Source organism: Panicum virgatum, chromosome 7N (assembly GCF_016808335.1).
Source record: "Panicum virgatum strain AP13 chromosome 7N, P.virgatum_v5, whole genome shotgun sequence".
Classification (NCBI taxonomy): domain Eukaryota; kingdom Viridiplantae; phylum Streptophyta; class Magnoliopsida; order Poales; family Poaceae; genus Panicum; species Panicum virgatum.
This window is the reverse complement of record NC_053151.1, coordinates 30,614,211-30,629,712: the sequence shown is the minus strand read 5'-3', so window position 1 is coordinate 30,629,712 and position 15,502 is coordinate 30,614,211.

The following is a 15,502-nucleotide window of genomic DNA, read 5'->3' as shown; positions in this document are numbered from 1 at the left end:
ATTTGAATTCAAACTTTGTTTGAATTAGATTTAGAAAAGTAAGAGAAATAGAAAGGAAAAAAAAAACCAAAACCAGCCAAAACCCAAACCCGGCCCAAGTCAACCCAGCCCGGTCCGTCTCCTCTCTCTCCCTTTCACCCGGCCGGCCCAGCCCAGCAAGCAACCCAGTCGGCCCGCCTCCCCTCTTACCCGCGCCTGGCCCAACGCGCCCACTCCACTCAGCCCACGCGGCCCAGCGCCCCCGCGCTCTCTCTCTCCCAGGCCGCACGCGCCCCGCCCCTGCCACCGGGCCCCGCTCGCAGCAGCCCAGCGCCCAGCTCCCCGACGCCCCGGGCCCGCCTGTCATCCCCGACCTCCGTCTACCTCGCGTCAACTGCCAGCCGGATCCCCGCCGCTATCACCGCGCCGCGTCAGCCCTGGACCCGCACGCCGAGGCCGGCCCCTCCCTTTTTAAACGCGCCCTGGCCCCCCTCCCGCACCCTACCTCTCCACGCAGCCGCCATCCTAGCCCTAGCCCGCTCCGCCCCGCGCCGCTCCGCCCCGCGCCGCTCCCCTGTTCCGCGTGGCCACAAAGCTCCGCTGCGCCATAGCCCCGCCGGAGTAGCGCAGCGGCCTCGTCTCGACTCCAGGAGCACCCCGCGCCGTCCAGAAGCCCGGGGGCGCTCTCCTTCGTCCCCAACACCGAGCTCTGCCCGGAGCGCCGCCGACCAACGTCGCCGCCAACCCTGCGTCACGAATCCGCCGTCCCGAGCTTCTGGTGAACCCCCCGTGCTCCAATCTTGCCTTCCGTTCATTTAGCGCTTCGAATTTTGCCCTGGCACGGCGGGAACGCCCGACCCCGGCGAGCCCGTCACCGCAGCGCCGCCTCCACCGCCGAGCTCCACGCTCCGGCCACCCCCGACCCGCGCACAAGGCCCCAGTGGACCACGCGTGTCGCGCCCGTCATTTTGCACCAAACCGCGACCCGAATCAAGCCCGGGAACACCGGATTCGGTTGCGCCGGCGACCATCCGCCGCGGAGCAGAGCTCCGGCGACGGCGCCGCCGCCCCCACGCGCCCGAAACCTCCTGGCCGCCCGATCTCGGATGGACGGTCACGATTAGATCTAGATCCAAACTGTTCTTAGCCATCCGATCCAGATCCAAGCGCCCAGATTCAAGCGTACCCCTTCAGCCTGGCGTTTTTGTTAAAGAGCCCCTCGGTTTTCTTGATATCAACCCGCAGTCCACCTTTATTCAAAAATAATACCACTCAGGTCCTGTTTTTAACGTTTTAACCCCTGAGCTCTTTAGAAATAGAACCCGCCGTCCAGTTAGGGTCTTTTTACGCGTTGGCCCTCGGATCTTTCTGGTTTTTACGTTTTAGCCCTCGGTTTTAGCAGAAAACCCCCTGGAACTTCAGTTTTCTTACAAATAAGCCCCTAGAACTTGTTTTAGGCCTAGTTTATGCGTTTTAGCTCCGTTTTTAGCGTTCTTTATATCCACGCGATCGTTGTAACGTGTAGAATAGTTCTAGAATAGTTTTGTGCGCTGTTTTCATGTGTTGTTGTATTGTTTCTTAGTTTTTGTTAGTGTTTGCTTGTATGCTTATTATTGTGCATTGTTTTGGCCATGTGTTCGTGAGTAGACGCTGAGCTACCTGAGGAGCCCCAGTACCAGTACCAGGAGCAGCCTTCTTCCGAGCAGTTCGAGCAGCAGCAGGAGCAGTACGAGGAAGGCAAGTATAACATGAACAACCTATCACTTTAATTACAATTTCATACTGCATTTTAATACTGTATGCCTTTAAGGATTTCCTAGCCAGTTTATATCCTTTATATATACCTTTGGGTTGCATTTTGGTTAGTTGTGCTAGGTTGCTGCGCTATAACACACCCTGGTCCTTTTTAATTAATTTGATTAATGGTTTACTTGAACTTAAATTCTGAGAGTGGCACTCTGTGTGGCTTGAGTGGCTCACTTCTCGTTAAAAGATGTTTTTTTAGAAACATGGTTTAGGGGGCCAGCACGGTGCTTAGTGCTTGGTTGGCCACTCTCCATAAGGACCGGTTCATAGAGCGACAACCTGGGACAACAGCGCTACCACAAGGCTAGAATGGGATAGACTTGGCGTAATAACTAGATCTTTTTGGTTTGGAGTAACTTACCTGCGGGGCAAGAGTAGTAAGCTTCAATGGTCCCTGCTCCTCCGGCTTGGTCTGTGCTTGGATTGCGCTCCTGTGCTTGTACCCCCGGAGGTGGGCCCCATCGTCGCCGACCTAACTCTCGCGGTTACGCCTTACCAACGAGATTCTTTTTAAAGGCCTCGTAGTGAGTCGCTAGTCATCTCACCTAAGGAAGTGTGATGAACAACTGGCGTAGCTCACGACTTGTGGGTAAAGATGTGCAACCTCTGCAGAGTGTAAAACTGGTATACTAGCCGTGCTCACGGTTATGAGCGGCCCAGATCCTCCTTTTGATTAGTGAAGTTATCTCCTTCCGTCGAGGGAGGTGCTTCTCGGGGTTACCTTGGTGGCTTGGTCTTGGTTTGGTTCTCAGTAATAGTATGATTAAACTTGATTAATTACTATGTAACTGGGTTAATGGTAATTCATCAACTCGTAGTAAAAAGCTTTAATAAAACTTTGCCTACACTTAAAAGCTAATGCAGTCGAGTCAGTCAGCCTAGAGCCTCATAGTTTGTGTTATACTTGTTGAGTACAAGTTGTGTACTCACTCTTGCCTCTTCTCTACTTTTTCCTCTTGGCTACGCTACTGCTGCTCAGTTCCTGCCGACACGAGGGAGTTCGTCCAGCGCTACCAGGACTACGAGGACTTCTAGGTGCTTCGTCTCCCAGTCGACGTCCCTGTGGCGCCCTGCTTCAGCTTCGGAGAGCTTTTATCGTATTTTGTACTTCGCTTCCGCTGTATCAGACATTTTGTCATTATTGTAATAAATAACATTCGTATTCGCTTTATTATGTCTTTTTACGTGATATGTGCTATGATATACTGTTCATTCTGTTGTATATACGTGTGACTTGATCCTGGCACGTATATGATTGCTCGGTTTATGTTCTTTTATAAACCGGGTGTTACAGAGTGGTACTGCTGAGGAGGCCGGTACTGAGGCTGGTACTGCTGGGGCTGCTGGAGTCGAGGACGAGTGTTGCTGCCGGAAGCAACGGGGACAACCTTCCTCTTCTTGTCCTCCATCTCCAGGTGCTTACGCTCAGTGTTGAGCGCACTGTCAACCAGATGGTTGAAGTCGTCGAAGCGGAGGTTGAGCAGCGCGTACTGGAGGTAGTCCTCAAGACCCTCCATGAAGTGCTCCTGCTTCTTGCGGTCATCCGCAACCTCGGCAGGGGCGTAGCGAGCCAGCTGAAGAAAACGATCACGATACTCCGTGACCGACATAGTCCCCTGAATTCACAAAGACAGATAGATATCGGAAGATTAATTCAAGATTCATAAGGGCAGAACAAGGGGGTATTAGCTCAAAAGATACCGCTGAATGATTATACTTAAGATTACCTGCTTCAGTGCAAGGAACTCCTTCTGCTTCATCTTCATAACGCCCGCGGGGACGTTGTGGCTGCGGAAACGCTCCCTGAACTGGAGCCAGGTGAGAGACTCGCGGTCGTGAACTGGGTGGGACTCCCACCAGTCCAAAGCTGCCCCTCGCAGCTGTCCTGCTGCGTACAAGACGCGCTCACGATCATCGCACTGGGCGATGTCTAGCTGACGCTCCACTGCACGGAGCCAGTCGTCGGCCTGAAGAGGGTCGGACGTGTGAGAGAACGTCGGCGGGTGACCCCTCAGGAACTCAGCACGCCTGTCGCGAGGCTGCGGCGGTGGAGGAGGCGGAGGCTGAGTGTGAGCGTGCTGAAGAGCCTGAACGGTGTTGTTCAGGGTAGCCATCATCTGCATCTGGAGCTGGAAGTACTGCTCCGGAGTCAAAGGCGGAGGCATCGGGATCCCAGTACCCTGGTTGTTCTGACCCTGCTGCTGGCCAGAACCGGAACCGGTGCTCCTGGTGTTCACCATCTGATTTGAACAAAAGTTTTCACGAGTAAGGATATTGCAGGAATAAATTCAGATGGATATGATAACTCTTTGCGGAAAAAGACTCAGCCATGATAAAGTAGACAGGATAGAGTTGACTGTTTTACCCCCAACGATCTAACTCATTTTATTAGTTAGTTAACTTTAACATCAGAGTGATTTTCTTTAAGCAAATTTAAACTACTAAGCTATGCAATCAGTCAAAAATCCAAATCAAACATGTAGCATAATAACAAGCAGACAATTTTCACAACTTAGCCGAGTTTAGCAAAAGACTCGACTAACACAACGCGTCGCAGAACGTGCTATCGTGTTATTATAAAAAGGTCACCTAGCTAACTCATGGTGGTCAGATGACTGATTCAGGCCAAATCTACGAAAACTATTCTTCAGAGAGAAAAATCAAGGCAGAAGGGTAAAAGGTCATAGAAGTCAAGGGGTATAATAGTAAAATAGTTTCAGCAGACAAGGATTGGAGAGAAGAAGTCCTAAAACTCGACCAGTTCTATCTAGGCTTCGTCCTACAGTCGATATGGCTCTGATACCACTCTGTAACACCCGGTTTATAAAAGAACATAAACCGAGCAATCATATACGTGCCAGGATCAAGTCACACGTATATACAACAGAATGAACAGTATATCATAGCACATATCACGTAAAAAGACATAATAAAGCGAATACGAATGTTATTTATTACAATAATGACAAAATGTCTGATACAGCGGAAGCGAAGTACAAAATACGATAAAAGCTCTCCGAAGCTGAAGCAGGGCGCCACAGGGACGTCGACTGGGAGACGAAGCACCTAGAAGTCCTCGTAGTCCTGGTAGCGCTGGACGAACTCCCTCGTGTCGGCAGGAACTGAGCAGCAGTAGCGTAGCCAAGAGGAAAAAGTAGAGAAGAGGCAAGAGTGAGTACACAACTTGTACTCAACAAGTATAACACAAACTATGAGGCTCTAGGCTGACTGACTCGACTGCATTAGCTTTTAAGTGTAGGCAAAGTTTTATTAAAGCTTTTTACTACGAGTTGATGAATTACCATTAACCCAGTTACATAGTAATTAATCAAGTTTAATCATACTATTACTGAGAACCAAACCAAGACCAAGCCACCAAGGTAACCCCGAGAAGCACCTCCCTCGACGGAAGGAGATAACTTCACTAATCAAAAGGAGGATCTGGGCCGCTCATAACCGTGAGCACGGCTAGTATACCAGTTTTACACTCTGCAGAGGTTGCACATCTTTACCCACAAGTCGTGAGCTACGCCAGTTGTTCATCACACTTCCTTAGGTGAGATGACTAGCGACTCCCTGGGCTGGGTGAACCACGTGACGGCCGAGTCAGCGGCCGAGGCTCCCAACGTGGTTATTGGTACGTTCATGGTTAATTCATATCCAGCTACAGTGCTTTTTGATACTGGTGCTACGCATTCCTTCATTACTCAGTCTTTTGTCGAGCATCATGGTATTCATACTAGCACATTAAAGAGGTGCCTGTTAGTATCTTCACCGGGAGGACAGTTGAGGTCTCACACTTACTGCCCGAGAGTCAGTGTTTCTTTGAGGGGAGTAGAGTTCTGTACTGATCTGATGGTGCTAGACACCAAGGGCATTGATGTCATTCTGGGAATGGAGACTCTGGCCAAATGGGGAGTTCGGATAGATTGTGCTCAGAGGACAGTCTTGCTATCAGCTTCCAGTGGCCAAGAGGTTGTTATCAGTGCAGTAGAGCCTTCTGGATTTCTTCATCAGATGGAGGCTAGACCCACGGACGGTATTCGCGTGGTGTCTGAATTCCCGGATGTCTTTCCGGATGATTTGCCAGGTATGCCGCCTGAACGCGCCATTGAGTTTTGCATTGATCTCTTGCCTGGCACAGCTCCTATTGCAAAGCGGCCCTACCGTATGGCACCTATAGAGCATGAAGAAGTTAAGAAGACTATTGATGAGTTGCTAGTCAAGGGCTATATCCGTCGCAGCTTCTCTCCTTGGGCTTTTCCGTTGTTGCTGGTAGATAAGAAGGATGGCTCGAAGAGGATGTGTGTGGATTATCGTGAGCTGAATGCAGTCACTATCAAGAACAAGCATCCACTGCCCCGTATTGAGGATCTCTTCGATCTGCTTCGTGGTGCTCGTATATTCTCGAAGATTGATCTTCGTTCGGGTTACTTTCAGCTGAGGATCCGTCCTGGGGATATTCCGAAGACGGCATTCACCTGCAAGTACAGGCTATATGAGTATACGGTCATGTCCTTCGGCTTGACTAATGCTCCGGCTTTCTTCATGCACCTGATGAACATGGTTTTCATGGATTATCTGGATGTCTTCGTGGTGATTTTCATTGATGATATTCTGATCTTCTCCAAGACAGAAGAAGAGCATGAGGAGCATTTGAGGCTCGTGTTGCAGAGATTGAGAGAGCATCAGTTGTATGCCAAGTTCAGCAAGTGCGAGTTCTGGATTGACGAGGTGCCATTCCTCGGTCATGTTATCTCTCAGGGAGGCATTGCTGTTGATCCGAGCAAGGTGAAGGATGTGCTCGAGTGGGAGACACCGCAGACAGTGAAGGAAGTCAGATCTTTCTTGGGTTAGCTGGATATTATCGGAGGTTCATCGAGAATTTCTCCAAGATCGCGAAGCCTTTGACTTCCTTGCTAGAGAAGAATGTGGCTTTCGTATGGACTGATGAGCGTCAGATGGCCTTTGATGAGCTGAAGAAGAGATTGACTACAGCGCCAGTCCTCACTCTGCCAGACCAGACGAAGAGGTTCACGGTATATTGTGATGCTTCGAAGGATGGTCTTGGGTGTGTTCTGATGCAGGAGGGCAGAGTGATAGCTTATGCTTCACGGCAGCTACGCCGGCATGAGCTGAATTATCCTACTCATGATCTTGAGTTAGCCGCAGTTGTGCATGCTCTGAAAATTTGGAGGCATTACTTGTATGGGCAGCGGTGTGATATCTACACTGATCACAAGAGCCTCAAGTACATTTTCACGCAGAATGAGCTGAACATGCGGCAGAGAAGATGGCTAGAGTTGGTCAAGGACTATGATCTGGAGATTCACTATCATCCGGGCAAGGCCAATGTTGTAGCAGATGCTTTGAGCCGAAGGAGTTATGTCAACATGGCCGTTGCTTTCCAGATGCCTCCAGAGTTATGCGAGGAGTTCGAGCAGTTGAGTCTGGGCTTCTTGCATCATACCTCCAGTGCAACATTTGAGGCAGTACCGACTCTAGAGGCAGAGATCCGGCAGCATCAGAAAGATGATGAGAAGCTGCAGGAGATTCGTGAGTTGCTTAAGAAGGGCAAGGCTCCTCATTTCAGAGAGGATGATCAGGGTACCTTGTGGTACAAGAACCGGATCTGCGTGCCTGATGTGCATGATTTTCGGAAGTTGATTCTGAGTGAGGCCCATGATACAGCTTACTCTATCCATCCGGGCAGCACGAAGATGTATTATGATCTGAAGGAACGTTTCTGGTGGTATGGGATGAAGCGTTCAGTGGCAGAGTACGTGGCTATTTGTGACACCTGTCAGCGTGTCAAGGCTGAGCATCAGAGGCCAGCAGGTCTATTGCAGCCTTTGAAGATTCCAGAGTGGAAATGGGAAGAAATCACTATGGACTTCATTGTTGGATTGCCTCGTACTCAGAAAGGGTACAACTCCATTTGGGTAGTAGTGGATCGTCTGACGAAGGTTGCTCACTTCATTCCAGTGAACACTACTTACTCCGGTGCTAGACTTGCAGAGTTGTACATCTCTCGGATTGTCTGCTTGCATGGTGTGCCCAAGAAGATCATATCTGACAGAGGGTCTCAGTTCACTTCTCGGTTCTGGGAGCAGCTCCATGATTCGTTGGATACGAAGCTGCGTTTCAGTACGGCTTATCACCCTCAGACAGATGGGCAGACAGAGAGAACCAACCAAGTGTTGGAAGATATGCTGAGAGCTTGTGCCATTCAGTACGGCACTAGCTGGGATAAGTGCCTGTCTTATGCTGAGTTTTCATATAACAACAGCTATCAGGCCAGTCTGAAGAAGTCTCCCTTTGAGGCATTGTATGGCAGAAAGTGCAGGACTCCTCTTTATTGGGATCAGATTGGTGAAAAGCAGCTCTTTGGCCCTGAGATCATAGATGATGCAGAGCAGATGGTTCAGGCTGTGCGAGAAAATCTGAGGATTGCACAGAGCAGACAGAAGAGCTATGCTGATGGCAAACGGAGAGACCTGACTTTCAGTGTTGGTGATTATGTGTACCTGAAGGTGTCTCCGATGAGAGGAATCCACAGATTTAATGTCAAAGGGAAGTTAGCACCTCGTTATGTGGGGCCATTCAAGGTGCTAGAGCGGAAAGGCGAAGTTGCTTATCGCCTGGAGTTACCTCTCAGCCTTTCGGGAGTTCATGATGTTTTCCATATATCGCAGCTGAAGAGGTGTCTGAGAGTACCCGAGGAACAGGCACCCCTGGATGGAGTCGATGTCCAGGAGGATCTGACTTATACTGAGCATCCGGTGAAGATTCTGGAGACGTCAGAGAGGGTTACTCGGAACAAGCGCATTAAGATGTGCAGAGTTCAGTGGAGTCACCACAGTGAAGCTGAGGCTACATGGGAGCGAGAAGATGAGTTGAAGAAGACCTATCCAGATCTCTTTGCTAGCCAGCCCAGCTAAATCTCGGGACGAGATTTCTTTAAGGGGGTAGGGTATGTAACACCCTAATTTTAAATTTCAGTATTTATTAATAAATTAATTGGCTTTATTTAATTTTCTAAGGTTTATTGTGTTTAGTTGGCATTTAATCTAATTTTTGTTCCTTAATTGATTAAAATTTATCATAGGTTTAAATTTTTGTTGCATTCATGCTGGTGCATAATTTTATTTGAGTGTGGTTTGAATTCAAATTTGAATTTGAATTCAAACTTTGTTTGAATTAGATTTAGAAAAGTAAGAGAAATAGAAAGGAAAAAAAAACCAAAACCAGCCAAAACCCAAACCCGGCCCAAGTCAACCCAGCCCGGTCCGTCTCCTCTCTCTCCCTTTCACCCGGCCGGCCCAGCCCAGCAAGCAACCCAGTCGGCCCGCCTCCCCTCTTACCCGCGCCTGGCCCAACGCGCCCACTCCACTCAGCCCACGCGGCCCAGCGCCCCCGCGCTCTCTCTCTCCCAGGCCGCACGCGCCCCGCCCCTGCCACCGGGCCCCGCTCGCAGCAGCCCAGCGCCCAGCTCCCCGACGCCCCGGGCCCGCCTGTCATCCCCGACCTCCGTCTACCTCGCGTCAACTGCCAGCCGGATCCCCGCCGCTATCACCGCACCGCGTCAGCCCTGGACCCGCACGCCGAGGCCGGCCCCTCCCTTTTTAAACGCGCCCTGGCCCCCCTCCCGCACCCTACCTCTCCACGCAGCCGCCATCCTAGCCCTAGCCCGCTCCGCCCCGCGCCGCTCCGCCCCGCGCCGCTCCCCTGTTCCGCGTGGCCACAAAGCTCCGCTGCGCCATAGCCCCGCCGGAGTAGCGCAGCGGCCTCGTCTCGACTCCAGGAGCACCCCGCGCCGTCCAGAAGCCCGGGGGCGCTCTCCTTCGTCCCCAACACCGAGCTCTGCCCGGAGCGCCGCCGACCAACGTCGCCGCCAACCCTGCGTCACGAATCCGCCGTCCCGAGCTTCTGGTGAACCCCCCGTGCTCCAATCTTGCCTTCCGTTCATTTAGCGCTTCGAATTTTGCCCTGGCACGGCGTGAACGCCCGACCCCGGCGAGCCCGTCACCGCAGCGCCGCCTCCACCGCCGAGCTCCACGCTCCGGCCACCCCCGACCCGCGCACAAGGCCCCAGTGGACCACGCGTGTCGCGCCCGTCATTTTGCACCAAACCGCGACCCGAATCAAGCCCGGGAACACCGGATTCGGTTGCGCCGGCGACCATCCGCCGCGGAGCAGAGCTCCGGCGACGGCGCCGCCGCCCCCACGCGCCCGAAACCTCCTGGCCGCCCGATCTCGGATGGACGGTCACGATTAGATCTAGATCCAAACTGTTCTTAGCCATCCGATCCAGATCCAAGCGCCCAGATTCAAGCGTACCCCTTCAGCCTGGCGTTTTTGTTAAAGAGCCCCTCGGTTTTCTTGATATCAACCCGCAGTCCACCTTTATTCAAAAATAATACCACTCAGGTCCTGTTTTTAACGTTTTAACCCCTGAGCTCTTTAGAAATAGAACCCGCCGTCCAGTTAGGGTCTTTTTACGCGTTGGCCCTCGGATCTTTCTGGTTTTTACGTTTTAGCCCTCGGTTTTAGCAGAAAACCCCCTGGAACTTCAGTTTTCTTACAAATAAGCCCCTAGAACTTGTTTTAGGCCTAGTTTATGCGTTTTAGCTCCGTTTTTAGCGTTCTTTATATCCACGCGATCGTTGTAACGTGTAGAATAGTTCTAGAATAGTTTTGTGCGCTGTTTTCATGTGTTGTTGTATTGTTTCTTAGTTTTTGTTAGTGTTTGCTTGTATGCTTATTATTGTGCATTGTTTTGGCCATGTGTTCGTGAGTAGACGCTGAGCTACCTGAGGAGCCCCAGTACCAGTACCAGGAGCAGCCTTCTTCCGAGCAGTTCGAGCAGCAGCAGGAGCAGTACGAGGAAGGCAAGTATAACATGAACAACCTATCACTTTAATTACAATTTCATACTGCATTTTAATACTGTATGCCTTTAAGGATTTCCTAGCCAGTTTATATCCTTTATATATACCTTTGGGTTGCATTTTGGTTAGTTGTGCTAGGTTGCTGCGCTATAACACACCCTGGTCCTTTTTAATTAATTTGATTAATGGTTTACTTGAACTTAAATTCTGAGAGTGGCACTCTGTGTGGCTTGAGTGGCTCACTTCTCGTTAAAAGATGTTTTTTTAGAAACATGGTTTAGGGGGCCAGCACGGTGCTTAGTGCTTGGTTGGCCACTCTCCATAAGGACCGGTTCATAGAGCGACAACCTGGGACAACAGCGCTACCACAAGGCTAGAATGGGATAGACTTGGCGTAATAACTAGATCTTTTTGGTTTGGAGTAACTTACCTGCGGGGCAAGAGTAGTAAGCTTCAATGGTCCCTGCTCCTCCGGCTTGGTCTGTGCTTGGATTGCGCTCCTGTGCTTGTACCCCCGGAGGTGGGCCCCATCGTCGCCGACCTAACTCTCGCGGTTACGCCTTACCAACGAGATTCTTTTTAAAGGCCTCGTAGTGAGTCGCTAGTCATCTCACCTAAGGAAGTGTGATGAACAACTGGCGTAGCTCACGACTTGTGGGTAAAGATGTGCAACCTCTGCAGAGTGTAAAACTGGTATACTAGCCGTGCTCACGGTTATGAGCGGCCCAGATCCTCCTTTTGATTAGTGAAGTTATCTCCTTCCGTCGAGGGAGGTGCTTCTCGGGGTTACCTTGGTGGCTTGGTCTTGGTTTGGTTCTCAGTAATAGTATGATTAAACTTGATTAATTACTATGTAACTGGGTTAATGGTAATTCATCAACTCGTAGTAAAAAGCTTTAATAAAACTTTGCCTACACTTAAAAGCTAATGCAGTCGAGTCAGTCAGCCTAGAGCCTCATAGTTTGTGTTATACTTGTTGAGTACAAGTTGTGTACTCACTCTTGCCTCTTCTCTACTTTTTCCTCTTGGCTACGCTACTGCTGCTCAGTTCCTGCCGACACGAGGGAGTTCGTCCAGCGCTACCAGGACTACGAGGACTTCTAGGTGCTTCGTCTCCCAGTCGACGTCCCTGTGGCGCCCTGCTTCAGCTTCGGAGAGCTTTTATCGTATTTTGTACTTCGCTTCCGCTGTATCAGACATTTTGTCATTATTGTAATAAATAACATTCGTATTCGCTTTATTATGTCTTTTTACGTGATATGTGCTATGATATACTGTTCATTCTGTTGTATATACGTGTGACTTGATCCTGGCACGTATATGATTGCTCGGTTTATGTTCTTTTATAAACCGGGTGTTACAAGTGTCAAGCTGATATGACACTCTTGGTAAATGTATGATGAAACTATGCACTGAAATTGGTCTTAGGTTTTGAGATTGGACTAGAATTGCGCAATTCTGACCATGCATAGTGTGGAACAGAATACACCTGACCACTTGAATATGTGCATTAGACTAGCCAAATAAAGTGAGGGTACCAACCGATCACTAGAAATATTAGGCATTTTTATTATTTTTTGGATAATAGTTTTATGTCATAAAAAATCAGATTGTCTTTAAAAGGAGCCTAATTAAGTGAATTTTAATTTTAAGACCGTATTTTTTTGTAAAATGCAATTTATCTCCATCAGTTGCATCATTGCAAAAAATTATGTAAATTTTGGAGGTGATTTGGAAGTCATTTTAGCCAAAAAGAGGGGTGAAAAATCATAAGCACGTATCGCGCGAGTTAACTGACAAACTTCACAGTAGGGCCATGTAAGGAAAATGGCCCCATTAGACCATTGTTTTTGTGATTGAGTAACAACGCAATTATTAAGACTAATGAATTTGTCAAGTGAACAATTATAGATCCCAGGGATAAAGCAAAAAGGCCAAGCAAAGCGAAACACGAAGAAAGAACTCAAAGAAAGAATGAAATGGACGAGTTCTGTAGAAACCAGTAGCACCGGATGAACTGATGCAGTGGCACCGGAGTATCCGGTTGGCATCGGATAAACCGACGCAGTGGCGTCAGTGCAATTTGCAGCACTGGTGGGCGAAAATCAAGTGGCACCCGATGATCCGACGGTACCAATTTGAAGCGTCGGAGCAATCACTGGAGAATGTACCAGAGAGCATGTCAAGCGCATTGAAGCGAAGTCTTCAGCACCGGATGATCCAACGAGCACCGGAGTATAGCGTCGGAGTAATGACGTCAGCAGCAAGCTGAAGATTCCTTTAGCACCGGAAGATCCGAAGCGCACCGGATGAACCGACGCTAGCCCATCGGTTTATCCGGTGCCTTATGCGTCAGCTGTCAGAGACCCCAACTGCTACCCTGTGGCTCAGTGTGACAGGATGATACGGTGACCCACTGTCGGTCTATCTGACGCTACGTAGAAAAGTTGGGTAACGGCTCCCAACGGCTCTCTCCACTTGGTGGCCTATATATATGCTATCTCTCGGCCATTTGAAGTTTGCTGGAGTTCAAGAACATCACACCCACACCCAAGAATATCTCCAAACCATCCAAGTGCTTAGTGATCATATCTTTAGCCCTTAGCACATTCTTGAGAGTGTTAGTGCTAGGTTAGCTCTTAGTGAGTGAGAAAGCAAGGCCTTGAGCCTTTGTGATGTGGTTCTTTGTTGAACCAAGAAGATGTCTTGGTGCGCCGGCCCCTTGGAGCTTGGTGGCTCACCGGCACGTCATCGACCCTCCGACTTGGTGTGCGGGGGACGTGGAGACCCCCATCCTTTGTGGAGAAGCTCCTTAGTGAAATTCGGGATCAAGGTGACCGTGATTGAGTTCATGAGAGAGACTTAATTGCCGAGAAGCGATACTCTTAGTGAGTGCTTCAACAATGTGGATGCAGGTGTGCCTTTGTGGCTAACCGAACCACAGGATAAACACCCGCGTCAAGAGTTTGCTTCCTTCTATCCCACTCTTTAAGCTTCTACATTTCATACTAGCAATTCTTGTGTGCCTTTACTTTCTAGAGTAGTACCTTGATAGAAAAGGTTATAGGTTGCTAAACTCTTTTGGGATAAGAGTTTCACACTAGAACAACCTTAGTTGTATATATAGATAGCATATTTTAGTTTGATATTGTGCAATTTAGTTGGAGCAATAGGTTAAGGTTTTAAGTTGCCTAATTCACCCCCTCCCCCTCTTAGGCTAGAGCACGGTCTGATCACTTTCAATTGGTATCAGAGCCGGGACTCACTTCTCTCACAAAGAAAGCCAATTGATTGACAATTTGTGTTTACTGGCTCACTTGATCGGTTAGACTTCACCGCCTAGTGAGTTAGCTCTTTGAGAAAGGGATGGATTCATTAGAACCTCCTCCACGTTTCGATGGCACGGGCTTCCAACGATGGAAGATCTTAATGCACTCTCACCTCCAAGCGAAGGGCCTAAATGTTTGGAGGGTAACTAGTGAGGGAATGAAGGACAAAAGTCAACAAGAGAAACAATATGATGCTATTGCAAACTGTGACATTTTAAACTCTCTTGGTGACAACGTGTTCAACCGTGTGTTCGCTTGTGAAAATGCTAAAGATTTATAGAAAACTATTAGTGAGAACCATGAAGGCACAAAAGATGTTGCAAATGAAAAATATCATGTTCTCATTGATAAACTTAATAGTTTCAAGCAATTAGATGATGAAAATGCCGAATATATGTACTCACAGTTGAATATTCTTGTGAATGAGATTAACTCTTTAGATGTGAAGAAAATTGATGATTTGGAGCTCATTCGCAAGATCCTCCACTCCCTACGAAGGCCGGACTACGATTTGGTGATCACAATTTTTTATGAGAAGGAAATCAACACATTGATACCAAATCAAGTCCTCAACAATGTGATCGCCCATGAGCTACGTCATGTTATCAAAACAAGAGCGCCACCATCTTCATCAACACATAGTGCACTTATGCAAGCAAGTCAAGAAGTTGAAGAAGATGGCCATCAAAAATAGCTCAAGTAAAAAGGAAGAAGAGGAGGCATGTCAAAGCTCCTCAAATGATGAAAAAAAGCCAATGAACACCAATCTCTACATGCAAGTCAAAAAAATGAATAAATGCTTGCAAAAAATCAACTCAATGGGGTCTATGGTCTTCCTCAAAGATGTGTCTCATCACCAATAAATGAAAGTTGAGAGGACATTTAAGAAGAAAGAAAAAAGGAGAAGTCTAAACATGAATCATTTGACATATTTGGTGAATGGGTAAATGGTGGTGAAGAATCAAGTGCTAGCTCAAGCGATGAATAAATAAAAAATTTACCACCCGCACGAACATGAGATCATCATTAAACACTTGTCTTATGGCACAAGATATAGAAAATGATGTAAGTGATGATGATTCCGATTCTCCTTCATATGAAAATTTTTTTGAACTAGTTCAAAAACATCAAAAAATAATTAAGAAGCAATTAAATAAAATTGAAACCTTAACCTCTTGGCAGTAGACCCCGACGTCGCACCCATCGAGGACCAGGGCGCTCAGGTTGCGGAACTCCGGGAATCCCCCGGGCTCCTCGCCGTCGGCGTCGTCGAGCAAGGCTTTCGTGCTAAACCTGTACAGGCGCAGATTCGTCGCGTGGCGCAGGGAGCCCAGCAGGCTGACGAAGCCGGCCGGGTGCTCCAGGGACGCCGCGAGGAGGGACGGCATCTCGCATTCCGAGGCGACCGGCGGCGGGTTGCCGTGGATCCGCAGCGAGGCGAGGCGAGGAGCCGCGATGGCGAGCACGTCGACGTCGACGACCTGGACAGAGGCGGCG